Below are 14,439 nucleotides of genomic sequence, written 5' to 3' on the forward strand. Positions count from 1 at the left end.
AATTTTGAAAATGAGTGAATTATAAATTGACTAAAAGGATATGATTTCTATCCACAATTAACTCGTATTGATGAATAATTCGCAAACCCATCTTGTGTTTTAAAATGCTGATGCCTCAGCTATATCCCAGACCAGTTAAATCACAAACTCCAGGGGTGGCACCCAGGAATCAGAGGTGTCGAATCTCCCCAGACAAATTCCAATGCCCAGCCAAGGTTGAGAACCTCCGGATTAAAGGAAAATGCAGGCTCACAATTTAGTCAAGGCCAAGAACACCGTGTTTGCTGACAGTGCTCTAAGAATTGGCACTATGTATTGTGTCTTATTAAAACGTTTCCCTCCAGCACCCAGCAGAGTGCCTGACACCTCGTGGGTGGGTATTTAATCTTTTTTTTCTTTTAACATTTTTTATTGATTTATAATCATTTTACAATGTTGTGTCAAATTCCAGCGTTCAGCACAATTTTTCAGTTATTCATGGACATATACACACTCATTGTCACATTTTTTTCTCTGTGAGTTATCATAACATTTTGTGTATATTTCCCTGTGCTATACAGTGTAGTCTATTCTACAATTTTGAAATCCCAGTCTATCCCTTCCCACCCTCCACCCCCCTGGTAACCACAAGTCTGTATTCTCTGTCTGTGAGTCTATTTCTGTCCTGTATTTACGCTTTGTTTTTGTTTGTTTGTTTGTTTTTGTTCTTGTATTTTAGATTCCACATATGAGTGATCTCATATGGTATTTTTCTTTCTCTTTCTGGCTTACTTCACTTAGAATGACATTCTCCAGGAGCATCCATGTTGCTGCAAATGGCATTATGTTGTCGGTTTTTATGGCTGAGTAGTATTCCATTGTATAAATATACCACCTCTTCTTTATCCAGTCACCTGTTGACGGACATTTAGGCTGTTTCCATGTTTTGGCTATTGTAAATAGTGCTGCTATGAACATTGGGGTGCAGGTGTCATCCTGAAGTAGATTTCCTTCTGGATACAAGCCCAGGAGTGGGATTCCTGGGTCATATGGTAAGTCTATTCCTAGTCTTTTGAGGAGTCTCCACACTGTTTTCCATAGTGGCTGCACCAAACTGCATTCCCACCAGCAATGTAGGAGGGTTCCCCTTTCTCCACAGCCTCTCCAGCATTTGTCATTTGTGGATTTTTGAATGACGGCCATTCTGACTGGTGTGAGGTGATACCTCATTGTAGTTTTGATTTGCATTTCTCTGATAATTAGTGATATTGAGCATTTTTTCATGTGCTTTTTGATCATTTGTATGTCTTCCTTGGAGAATTGCTTGTTTAGGTCTTCTGCCCATTTTTGGATTGGGTTGTTTATTTTTTTCTTGTTGAGTCGTATGAGCTGCTTATATATTCTGGAGATCAAGCCTTTGTCGGTTTCACTTGCAAAAATTTTCTCCCATTCCGTAGGTTTTCTTCTTGTTTTATTTCTGGTTTCCTTTGCTGTGCAGAAGCTTGTAAGTTTCATTAGGTCCCATTTGTTTATTCTTGCTTTTATTTCTTCTAGGAGAAAATTTTTGAAATGTATGTCAGATAATGTTTTGCCTATGTTTTCCTCTAGGAGGTTTATTGTATCTTGTCTTATGTTTAAGTCTTTAATCCATTTTGAGTTGATTTTTGTATATGGTGTAAGGGAGTGTTCTAGCTTCATTGTTTTACATGCTGCTGTCCAGTTTCCCCAACACCATTTGCTGAAGAGACTGTCTTTATTCCAATGTATATTCTTGCCTCCTTTGTCAAAGATGAGTTGACCAAAAGTTTGTGGGTTCATTTCTGGGCTCTCTATTCTGTTCCATTGGTCTATATGTCTGTTTTGGTACCAATACCATGCTGTCTTGATGACTGTAGCTCTATAGTATTGTCTGAAGTCTGGGAGAGTTATTCCTCCAGCCTCTTTCTTTCTCTTCAGTAATACTTTGGCAATTCTAGGTCTTTGATGGTTCCATATGAATTTTATTATGATTTGTTCTAGTTCTGTGAAATATGTCCTGGGTAATTGGATAGGGATTGCATTAAATCTGTAGATTGCCTTGGGCAGTGTGACCATTTTAACAATATTGATTCTTCCAATCCAAGAGCATGGAATATCTTTCCATTTTTTAAAGTCTTCTTTAATTTCCTTCATTAATGGTTTAGTTTTCTGTGTATAATTCTTTCACCTCCTTGGTTAGATTTATTCCCAGATATTTTATTACTTTGGGTGCTATTTTAAAGGGGATTGTTTCTTTACTTTCTTCTTCTGTTGATTTATTGTTAGTGTAAAGTAATGCAACTGATTTTTGAACGTTAATTTTGTAACCTGCTACCTTGCTGAATTCTTCAATCAGCTCTAGTAGCTTTTGTGTGGACCTTTTAGGGTTTTCTATATATAGTAACATGTCATCAGCATATAATGACACTTTTACCTCTTCTTTTCCAATTTGGATCCCTTTTATTTCTTTATCTTGCCTGACTGCTGTGGCTAGGACTTCCAGGACTATGTTGAATAGGAGTGGTGATAGTGGGCATCCTTGTCTTGTCCCAGATTTTAGTGGGAAGCTTTTGAGTTTTTCACCGTTGAGTACTATGCTGGCTGTAGGTTTGTCATATATAGCTTTTATTATGTTGAGATATGTTCCCTCTATACCCACTTTGGCAAGAGTTTTTATCATAAATGGGTGTTGAATTTTATCAAATGTTTTTTCTGCATCGATTGAGATGATCATGTGGTTTTTGTCCTTTCTCTTGTTGATGTGATGTATTACACTGATTGATTTGCGTATGTTGAACCAGCCTTGTGTCCCTGGGATGAACCCCACTTGGTCATGATGTATAATCTTTTTTATGTGTTGTTGGATTCTATTTGCTAAAATTTTGGTGAGGATTTTGGTGTCTATGTTCATCAGTGATATTGGCCTATAATTCTCTTTTTTTGTAGTGTCTTTGCCTGGTTTTGGTATCAGGGTGATGGTGGCTTCACAGAATGAGTTTGGGAGTATTCCCTCCTTTTCAATCGTCTGGAAGAGTTTGAGAAGGACTGGTATGAGTTCTTCTTTGTATGTTTGGTAGAATTCCCCGATGAAGCCGTCCGGTCCTGGACTTTTATTTGTAGGGAGGTTTTTAATTGCTATTTCTATTTCCTTTCTAGTGATCGGATTGTTCAAGTGTTCAGATTCTTCTTGATTCAGTTTTGGTGGACAGTATGTTTCCAGAAACTTGTCCATCTCCTCTAGGTTATCCAGTTTGGTTCCATATAGTTTTTCATAATATTCTCATATGATATTCTGTATTTCTATTTTGTTTGTTGTAATTTCTCCATTTTCCTTTCTTATTTTGCTAATTTGTGCTCTCTCTTTTTTCTTCTTTGTGAGTTTGGCCAGAGGTTTGTCGATTTTATTTACTTTTTCAAAAAACCAGCTTTTGGTTTGGTTGATTTTTTCTATGGTCTTGTTAATCTCTATTGTATTTAATTCCTCTCTGATCTTTATTATTTCCTTCCTTCTGCTGCTTTTTGGGGCTTTTTGTTCTTCTTTTTCTAATTCAGTCAGGTGGTGGGTTAAATTGTTTCTTTGAGATTGTTCTTCTTTTTTGAGGAAGGCCTGTATCGCTATAAACTTCCCTCTTAGCACTGCTTTTGCTGTGTCCCATAGGTTTTAAGTGGTTGTGCTTTCATTATCATTTGTCTCAAGGTATTTTTTAATTTCAGCTTTGATTTCCTCATTGATCCATTGTTTTTTCAATAACATATTGTTTAATCTCCATGCCTTCCTTTTTTTCTCCTTTGTTTCTCTGTTGTTGATTTCCAGTTTCATGGCATTGTGGTCAGTAAAGATGCTTGAGATAATTTCTGTCTTCTTAAAATTGTTGAGGTTTCTTTTGTGCCCAAGTACATGATCGATCCTGGAAAATGTTCCATGTGCACTTGAAAAGAATGTATATCCTATTTTTTGGGGGTGTAATGTTCTGAAAATATCCACCAAATCTAGTTTTTCTATTGTAGTATTTAATTTCTCTGTTGCCTTGTTTATTTTCTGTCTGGAAGATCTGTCTAGTGATGTTAATGCAGTGTTAAAATCTCCAACTATGATTGTATTCCCATCAATATCCCCCTTTATCTCTGTTAGTAATTCTTGTATGTACTTAGGTGCTCCTATATTGGGTGCATATATATTAACGAGTGTAATATCCTCATCATGTATCACTCCTTTAATCATTATAAAATGTCCTTCTTTATCTTTCTTTATGGCCTTTGTTTTAAAGTCTATTTTGTCTGAAATCAGTACTGCAACACCTGCTTTTTTGGCTTTTCCATTTGCATGGAATATCCTTTTCCATCCTTTCACTCTCAATCTATATGTGTCCTTCTCCCTAAAGTGGGTCTCTTGTATGCAGCATATTGAAGGTTCTTGCTTTATTATCCAGTCTGCCACTCTGTGTCTTTTGACTGGAGCATTTAGTCCATTAACATTTACAGTAATTAATGATAGATGTGTGTTTATTGCCATTTTGAACTTATCTTTGCAGTTGAATTGGTATATCCTCTTTGTTCCTTTCTTCTTCCTTTTGTGGTTTGGTAATTTTCCTTTGTATTATCATGGATTTTATTTAATTTTTGTGACTCCTTTGTAAATTTTTGGCTTGTGGTTACCCTTTTTTGTAAATCTATCAACCCATTACTATAACTGTTTTTATTAAACTGATAGTAACATGATCTCAAACCCATCCTACTGTTAAAAAAAATTAAAAAAGAAAAAAATATTCTATATTTCCCTGCCTCTCTCTCCCACTCTCAGTGATTTGTATGTCTTCTTTTATAATTTCATGTTTACTTTATTTGTAATTCATGAGTTATCACCTTTCCAGTTGTGCGTTTCTCATTTCTGTAGCATCCTGCTGCTTTTCTATTTAGAGTAGCCCTTTCAATATTTCTTTTAGCATGGGCTTAGTGTTGCTAAACTCCTGCAGCTTTTTTTTGTCTGTGAAACTCTTTATTTCTCCTTCTATCCTCAAGGATAGCCTTGCTGGATAAAGGATCCTAGGCTGCATCTTTTTTTCATTCAGGGCTTTGAATATATCTTGCCACTCCCTTCTGGCCTGTAGTGTTTGTGTAGAGAAATCAGCTGAGAGCCTTATGGGGGTTCCCTTGTAACTTACTCTTTGCTTTTCTCTTGCTGCCTTTAGAATCATTTCTTTATCCTTGACTCTGGCCATCTTGATTATATGTCTTGGTGTGGGTCTATTTGGGTTCTTCCTGTTTGGGACCCTGTGAGCTTCCTGTACTTGGATACCTGATTCCTTCTTTAAGTTTGGGAAGTTTTCAGTCATGATTTCTTCAAAAACCTTTTCAATCCCCTTTGATCTTTCTTCTCCTTCTGGGACCCCTATTATGTGAAGATTGGGACGCTTTATATTATCCCATAGGTCCCTTATGCTATTTTCATTATTTTTTATTTGCTTCTCTTGTAGTTCTTCTGAATGGGTGCTTTCTATTGCCCTGTCTTCTAGATCACTAATTCGTTCCTCTGCATTATCTAGTCGGCTTTGCACAGCTGTTAGATCATTCCTCATCTCTCTCAATGAGTTTAACCATTCTACTTGGCTCTTCTTTATAGCTTCAATTTCATTTTTGGCCTATTTTATATTTCTAAACACTATCTCTTTTAATTCCTTCAGCAATTCAATCACTCCTTTTTTGAAATCTTGATCTAGTAGGCTATCGATGTCTATTTCGTTGATCTTTCTTTCAGGGGATTTCTCTTGTTCTTTTAATTGGGAAAGGTTTTTCTGCTTCTCCATCTTGCTCATACCTCTTTGGCACTGTGGTTTATGGAGTATCAGTTGTTTATTTTGGTCCTTAAGGATTTTATCTATCTAATGCCTATTTAGGAATAGAACTTAGGAAAAAAAGAAAAAAAAATAGAGAGAGAGAAAGAATTTTAAAAGAAGGGAGAAAGAGGGTTTGAAAACAGTGTATAATGAATAATAGAAGAGTGAGTTGAAGCAGAGTATTAATCGGGTTGAGACGTCCTTTTAAAACCTTTACAAAAAAAGGGGGGGGGAGATGAATAGATGTATTTGAAACCTGTGTCTAATCAATAGCAGGACATCAAAACCCAAGAGAAATAGAAATGAATTAAGAAGTAAAGATTAAGAGAGTAATAGAAAATAGAACAGGTAAAAACAGATTTAAAAAAAAGGGGGGGGGGTTGTCGGTGTTCTCCTGGAGTCTGTGTGCTTTTAATGTGAAGTCTTTCTGTCTTCGTCCTGTTTTGGAAGCTCAGCTTGCTGTTTTCAGAGGCCCTCCGTTGGCGCCCTCTTCTGTGCTGCTCCCAGCACCTGTCGGCAAGCAGATCGCGCCTCCTCCTAACACTGGGTCAGGTGCAGCTCTCTGCTGTGGGTGGGCGGGTCGCTGCCCCTCCGGTTGCCGCAGTCAGATGTTGCAGACTGGCCGGGTAGGAGGGCGGGTCGTGCCCCCTCCCAGCACCTCGGCCAGGGGCTGTGTTCCTGCCCGAAAGGCGGCGGGGGGGGGGGGGGGGCCCGCTCTCCCTCTACCTGCGCCGCCGGTAGTTCCGCTCTCTGTGTGGCTGCGCGCTCCGCCCTGGTCGGCGCTCCGTAGGTGGGCTCGGGGAAGACCTGTCCCTGCTCCGAGCCAAAACCCAGCTCCTTGTTTGTCTTTGTGGAGCAAGTTCTCTGAGGGACCAGGATGGAAGGATCCTATCTGCCCCGGGCTGCAGGCCAGTCTCAGTCTGGCCTTTGAGGCTGCTAAGCCCTTCGGTACGGATGCAGGTTTCGCACCCGCCCCCGCCTGAGTGCTCAGCGCGGAGGATATGGCGGCTGTGCCTGAGCCCCGCCTCTCTTCCCCCGAAAACTTTCCGCGGGTTTTCAGAGATGGGGGTGTGCACCCTTCCCCCGAGAGCACATCAACCTTGCTGTTTTATGGAGGGCCCAGGTTGTTCTGCCCTATGCACCCACAGTCACAGCGTGCAGCCCCTTGCAGTCCCCCGGGGCTGCCTCTGTGCAGCCGCCCCCGTCCTCCGCCTGGCTTGTGCAGCCTGGCCCTGCCCGCCGCTGCCGGCCCGCGTCTCAGGCTGGGTGTCGGGGGGACGCTCTGTGCCCGTTTAACTTAGTTCTGTTAGTCAAGGGCTGCTCTGTACAGATCCGAGCCTCGGAGGCTCCCCCTCCGTCCCGCTGGCCTCTCAGTTGGAGAGGGGAGACCCAGCGAGCGAGCGCCAGTCCTCCTTTGCCGCTCCCTCCCCGCGGGACCCGCCCCGCGCTGCTTTGCCTTTTGTTCTTTCTTTTTTCCTTTTCTCCTACCAGATTTTTGGCGTCCTTATCTTTTGAAGAGGGCGATGTTCTGTCGGAGCTCCACAGGTGCTCTGGTTGGCTGAGTGAGTCTGCAGATGTGGGTCTTGGTGTATCCGTGGGAGAGGGTGACCTGCGAGCGTCCTTCAACTCCGCCATCTTCTCCGTCGCCTCGGGTATTTAATCTTTTAGAAGTGAATTCTCAATGGAAAGCGTAGGTGGTGTGTTAGGATTTATAGGATTTAAAGAGACACGAACTATTATAAGGAATCGGGTCACGTGGTTATGAAGGCTGAAAAGCCCCACCACACCCGCTGGAGGCCCATGTATGATGCAGTCTGAGTCTGAAGGCCTGAGAACCAGGGGAGCCCAGGGGATGAATGTCCAAGCTGTGCCCAGTCCAAGGGCCAGAGGAGATGAGACGAGACGTCCCAGCTCAAACAGAGAGGCCTCCTTCTGCCTTTTGTTCTCTTCAGGTCCTGGGCAGGTTGGAAGGGACCCACCCACACTGGGGAGGGTGCCTGCTTTAGGAGTCCACCCATCCAGATGCTAATCTCCTCCAGAAACACCCTCCCAGACACACCCAGAAATAACTTACAGTCTGGGCACCCGTGGCCAGTCAACACATAAAATTAGCCACCGTAGGTGATTAGATAACCTATTTAGCTAAGTGGTAAGAAATTAATCGTGGTTTCAGTTTTTCCATTGCTCTGTGATGAAGTTCCAGTAGTTCCACCTCTGGGCCCAAGAAGAGAGCTCTGGGATTGGAATCACGGTGCAGAGATTTGGGCTTGGCTTGGTTGGTTATTGGTCATGTGACCTCAAGAAAGACCCTTCTCTCTCTGGGCCTCAGTTTCCCCCATTAGAGGGTGCTGGCGTGGTATCGTAGGAGCCAGGCTTCAGAGCCAGAACAAGATGGTCAGCAGTGGGATTGTGTTCAGGTGATGGCAACCCTTGCAAGAATAAGATGTTATCAGTGCTGAGCAGGTGTGACCATGGCTTCTGAATGAGCTCCCTGTGGCTGCTGTAATAAAGTACCACAACGTGGTGTCATAAAATAACAGAAGTGTGTCCTCTCACCATTCTGGAAACCAGAAGTCTGAAATCAAGATTTCACAGGACTGGTTCCTCCTTGAAACTCTGAAGGAGAATCTGTTCCTTGCCTGTCCACTGGCTTCTGGTGGCTGCGGCCACCTCCGCCCCATAGACTGACCGCTCCCGCTTCCGCCTCCTTCCTCACTGGTGTCTTCTCTGTGCCCTTACACCCTCTCTCCTCTTCCCAGGACACTTGCCATGGGGTCTAGGGCCCACCCTAATCCAGGCTGATCTCATCTCATCATTAAGAGATCCTTAATTATGTCTACCTGGTCACATTTGCAGGTTCTGGGTAGGTTTATCTTCCCCTCATTCAACCCACTGAACCTCCTTTCTGTTCCCAGACACAATGCTCCCGCCTCCAGACCTTGGTCGGTGCTTCTTCCCCTCTTTGTGTCTCCTCCTGGGACAGGCCTCCTCCCCTGAGCCCCTGGCCAGCGGCAGATGCCTGCTCCCCACTCTCACTCTGTGCCCTAACGTTACACGTATCAGGATGGTTTGTGATTACTCACATGGATTTGCTCACTTGTTTTCACTGCGTCCTCCCCCTCTGGCCTCTGAGCTCCAGGAAAGCCACACCTTCTGGGCCCCATCCTCCCTCCATGCCTGCAGCAGACCAGTCCCCGAAACACGTGCCTGACCACCTTCCCGTCTGGACACGTGCGTCTGAGAGAACGCCATCCCTCTGCTTCTCCAGTGCCTCAAAACACACACCTAATATTGTCTTTTCCTCTTAAACACAAAGGTGATTGTAATTTATTATGCCAGGAAGGTGGATTACCAGGTAGACCCCTTCCCTTGTGGATTTTGCCTCCCCGAGGCCCACAGGCTGTGAGCAGCCAGGGATGGGGGCCGGGTCCCCCTGCGCATCAGGGCCATCTCTGCCGGTGCCCGCCCTGCCCCAGCGAGGCTGTGCTCACAGCTAGAGGTGTTCGGTGCCCTCTCAAGAGCATCCAGCCTTGTTTATTCCGAGTGAGAGGAACAAGATGTTTTAGCTCCTATAGTATTTACGCCTTGGTAGTCTTTCTTTCAGTCCAGTCTTTCACAATAACTGCGTAGCTGCATTTCCTTTTCTGAACAGAAGTGACAGGCTCTCTTTCCCCTGTAGTTTTCTGCAAGGTTTCTCACCTTCGAGAACCACCCAGAGGAATGGGAGGAGAAGGGGCTGGCCTTGAGGGGCGGGGGGTTGCTTCGCAGTGGTCCCGGTGCTTCCTGTGGAGATGCAGGAGGCAGACAAGCTTTTATGAAGTCCAGGCTGCAGTTGTCAGCCTGCTTTTGCAGAATGGCCTGATGTGGTGATTGTTACAAAGCACAGCTGATGGAGGCCCCAGAGCCAAGCACTGACCAAAACAGCGTCCTCTCCCCGGCTCACTCTTTAAATCACCAGGCTCGCTGCCTTGAAATTTCCCAAGGATGTCCAAATCTCACCGCTACGTACATCTTGGACTTGGAAGGCTCCCACCACCTTCTCCCCACCCCCTTCACTTTATATTCCTGGCTCCTTTCCCGTCTCCTGCAGCTGGTTTATTCACTGTCCAAAAATACTGGCAAGAGAGTCCCCCGCCCTCTGTTTTTTTTCTCTAGTCTTGGGCTTTACAGCTATTGGAATTTTTGTTTCTTGCCAGCTGACATCAAGGCTTTGGGGACCATCCATGTTTTTAATGCAGCTTCCTAAGCTTGTCCTTTCCTGCCATAATTTGTGTCGCTGTCGATGGAAGTTTTCGCTAAAAGACTGCAAGGCAGAGAGTTTGTCTCTAATGCCAATTCTGGTACCCATCAGGAGGCTTGTGTAGGGCAGGCTGGGAAGTAGGGGGTGGGAGAAAAGGCTCCGGTGATCTCGTGTGACAAGCCAGCTCTGTCAGAACACAAGAAGTATGAGAAGGTGAGCAGATCTTAGAAGCAGGGATGCATCAGGGTCCCGACCCAGGGTCACACCCTGAGCATCAGAAAGGAAGGCATCCCACCTTCTAAGACTGGGGGAAATGAAATTATGTGCTTGTAATCCCACAGTGAAACCCCCGTAGGTGTGTTTTCAACGTACCTGGCGTTCACATGGATAGCTTTTAGAAATTACAGTCTTCTATGCTTGAGTCTAAGTTATATGAGTTACTTGGGCACCTTTCAGAGGACATCTGCTGCCCTGCAGGGGTGTTAGCAGCCCTGAACCACTTCTGAAATCCTGAGTGTGTGCCCTGCTCGCTCCTTGGAGCTCTTGGTGCAGGATCAGGAGGCGTAACTGCCGGCTCTCAGCTGAAGTCACTGTGTCTCTGGATGGCGAGGTGGTCTGAACCGCTTGCTGACTTTTATCTCCTGATCTGTCTGCATTCAGTAGAGCAGAGCAAAAAAAGAAAAAGTGCTACTCAGCTGGTCTCTTGCTCTTCCTCCCACCTGATGCTGCCTGTCATCCGCTCCCAACGAAAGCGGCAGATCTGCTGCCTGTGGTCCTGTTCATCTCAGCAAACCTTTGTGCTTCCCTGCTCTGCTGGGGGTGCCCCAGGCACTTGGGACCCCTGGCTGGAGCCGATCCTGCCACAGGAGCTCGGAGAGACTCAACTGTCTGTCTACAGAAAGGACATCTATCCTAGAGTGTGTGTTTCCCGAGCGCGTGTGCTGGGTGTGCGTGCAGGTACGTGTTGGCTCCCAGCGCGTGTGTGACCGAACGTGGGCCAGGTTTTTTGGAGCAGTCATGCCACTGGCGCTGCCGTGACAGCAGCGAGCTTCCACCTGCTCCCAGCCTCCCCGGAGCTCGATGCTGTCCGTCTTTTCCGCTTTAGCCCTTCTGATGGGTGTGTAGCGATATCTCGGTGAGGTTTTCATTTGCGTTTCTGTCATAAGCAATGAGGCCACGCATCTGTGTCTGTGGTTGCCATGTGGGTGTCCTTTCCTGTGAAGTACCTGTCCTAGTCACTGGATTTATATCTAAACTTCTGCTTTGTTTGTGTTTTAGAAAGTCCCGATGGAGTACAGATAGAAATTGGGGATTGATATTGGAGAAGCATCTTGAAAATCCATCACACCCCGGATGGCTGCCTCAGTGGGTCAGCCTGGCCTCACGATATCCGAGGGTAGCCCCCTTCCCCAGTCTGCTCCTGCTTGTGAGTCATACTCTTTCTTAACCTCCACCTCTTACCTCCCCACTGAGAGGTTATTTAACGTATTAGAGCTTCGGTCTCCTCATCAGGACACAGTCAGGATCCCCCTCTGATTCTTCGTGCCGCCGACTAAACCAGGTAATGTTATAGAGAGCAGGAGGCGTGTAAGCCCCCTGGGCATGATAGCCTGTGCTCACTACGGATGTGACCCTGGTGCCTCTGTCTGGGCCTGTGTCCTCAAGGGACCATCCCTCATTTCAGGACGAGATTTCAACTTGCTGCCCCGCCCCCTCCCATTTTCATGACCTACTTCTAGCTCTCAAAAATGGACAACTCTGTTCTTCCACAAATTCTATTATGTTAACCATCCTCCATTTTAGCCATGACAGGCTTGGTTTCTGTTACTGTAGCCTTCCTAGGGGCTTTTTATTTGATCCACATTGCATAACTCAGGGTGAAATCAGAACCCCAGCCCCCTGCTCCTCAGACTTTGGGAGGGTGATCTCTCCCGCCTGTGTTTGCAGCACCAACGCAGCATCTTCTGAAGGCCCTGTGTCCATGCAACTCAAGCTTGGCCTACTCGCCTGGTGTAGGCTCCTTAGTAAAGCTGTTCCCGCCTCCAAGTCCTCCCATAGAACTTATGCTCACAAGGTCTTGTGGACCTTCCCATCAGACATGTCCTCCCCAGGCGAAGATTCTCCTCCATCTTCTTTTTTTGAATTTTTTTTTGAATTTTTTTTTAAATTTTGGGGGGAGGTAATTAGATTTTCATTTATTTATTTACTTTAATGGAGGTACTGGGGATTGACCCCAGGATCTTGTGCATATTAGGCACACACTCTACCCCAGAGCTATACCCTCCCCCTTCCTCTGTCTTTTTTATGGTACATGTAGAGGCCTTTCTGTTGTCTAAGCACTGGTGTATATGCAGGAGGCCCTCGCTGGTGTCACGGTAACACTCAGATGACCTGTGTTATTGACAGTCTTAGAGTGAATGTGCTGAGTGCGGGGTCCTTCTGCAGACTGACATATGGAAACTGGGCTGATCTGGGTAGCAAATCATGCTGCTTGTGGATTGCCTCTCCCTTTTCTCAAAGTAGTGACCCAAAGGAAAACTGAAAAAAAAAAATCAATTCTTTCGGTCATTCTTTTTCTGTTTTTTTTTTTTTCCTGTTTGTCAGTCATTTGTCCCTGTTTTTATCATGTCTCATGAATTTTGAACAGATGCCAAACATCATGTATTAAAAACTGTAGAGGCTCTGGTCAGTGTTATTTTGGTCAGATAGAATGACCATCAATCACTTTCTTTCTGTCCAGGCTGGACTTGAGGCTTGGTTAAGACTTTGTCCTGAATTTTACATTTGTATTATAGCCATTTTAGTTATCTATTGCTATTATCTATTTATTTATTACCTATTACTATTTAATATTACTCCAGAACTTACTCGTTTAAACAACGTTGGTCATTTTTTTTGAATAGGGAAAGTTTAATGTAAAAAAGCATTAGCCGTAACAGCTGATTAGAGTAAAGGGGAATTAGCTGCTAAGAGGTGACAAGAACTCTAAAGACACAGAAAGAGCAGATACAGGAAGCAGCCGGTATCTTCAGGTCAGAGGCAGAGCACCCAAGGAAGGAATAGACATGGATGAGGGTGCCCCCTGTCCATTGCACACACACCCAGGGCTGAAGTTCCTTGGTTGGAGAGGTTACAACCTGGGGCTGGATGAAGAAGAAGTTTGCCGAGGTGCTGCACTGGTGGAACTTTCTGGGAGGTCCCACTTAGGGGTGTCAGAGAAAGCTGTCCAATGGAGAAACTGCATCTGAGACCAGACTTAGAGTTTTCCCAAAGTGCTGGTGTGCCCAGAAGCTGCCGTCTGGGATGAATGCTGCCTGGAGGGAGGTGGCAGGCATCATGGGCCATCACAGAAGTCTGCTGAGAGAAATCACACTTCTTGTAGGACAAGTCTGATGGTAAAAAACTTCCTCAACTTTTGCTTATCTGGGAATGTCTTAATTTCTCTCTCATTTTTGAATAACAGTTTTGCTGGGTATAGAATTCGTAGTTGATAGGTTTTTATCCTTAAGGATTTTGAATGTATCTACCCACTGACTTCAGGCCTCCAGGGTTTCTGATTAGAAACAGGCTTGTGATTTCCTGAGGATCTCTTGTATGTGATGTGTTGCTTCGCTCTTGCTGCTTTCAAGCTTCTTTCTTTGTCCTTTGACAGTTTGATTACAGTGCATCTCAGTGAATTTATCCTTTTTGAATTGTAGATTCCTGTCTTTCTTCAAATTTGGGAAGTTTTCAGCCATTATTTCTTGAAATAATCTCTCCTCTTTCTTCTCTGTCTGAGGCTCCTGTAATGCATATATTAGTCCCCTTAGTGGTTTCCCACAGATCCCCTCTGTTTCCTTTTCTTCATTCTTTTTTCTTTTCCCTCCCCAGACTCAATAGTTCAGTTGTCCTGTAGTCAAACTCATAGGACAAATTTATATTCCTGATTTTTCTTCTGCCTGCTCAAACCTGCTTTTGAGCCCACCTGGTCAATTTTTCATTTCAGTGATTGTACTTCTCAACTTCAGAGATTTTGTTTCCTTTTTATAATTTCTAACTCTTTATTGATAGTCTCACTTTTCTCATGTATCATTTTCCTGTCCTTGTGTCTTCCTTCAGCACTTTGAGCATCTTTAAGACCACTGTTTTATAGTCTTTGTCTAGTAAACCCATCCCAACCTCTGGACTTCCTTGGACACAGTTTTTACCAATGTATTTTGTTCCTTTGAATGAGTTGTCCTTTCTTGTCTCTTTGTATGCCTTAGTAATTGTTTTGTTGAAAATTGGACATTTGAACCTTATAATGCAACTCTGGAAATCAGCTTCTCCCCCATCACAGGACTTGTTATTTCTTTGCTGTTGAAAGGTTTCTCTGTGCTGAGGATCAAC

General features: G+C 44.4%; 1 protein-coding gene across 1 annotated transcript in view; it reads left to right on the forward strand.

The window, feature by feature from the left end:
• ADAMTS17 (ADAM metallopeptidase with thrombospondin type 1 motif 17) overlaps positions 1–14,439 on the forward strand; it is a 302,517-nt gene that overhangs the window by 189,533 nt on the left and 98,545 nt on the right. The window lies entirely within an intron of this gene.

The sequence above is a fragment of the Camelus dromedarius genome, chromosome 29 (genome assembly GCF_036321535.1).
Source record: "Camelus dromedarius isolate mCamDro1 chromosome 29, mCamDro1.pat, whole genome shotgun sequence".
Classification (NCBI taxonomy): Eukaryota; Metazoa; Chordata; class Mammalia; order Artiodactyla; family Camelidae; genus Camelus; species Camelus dromedarius.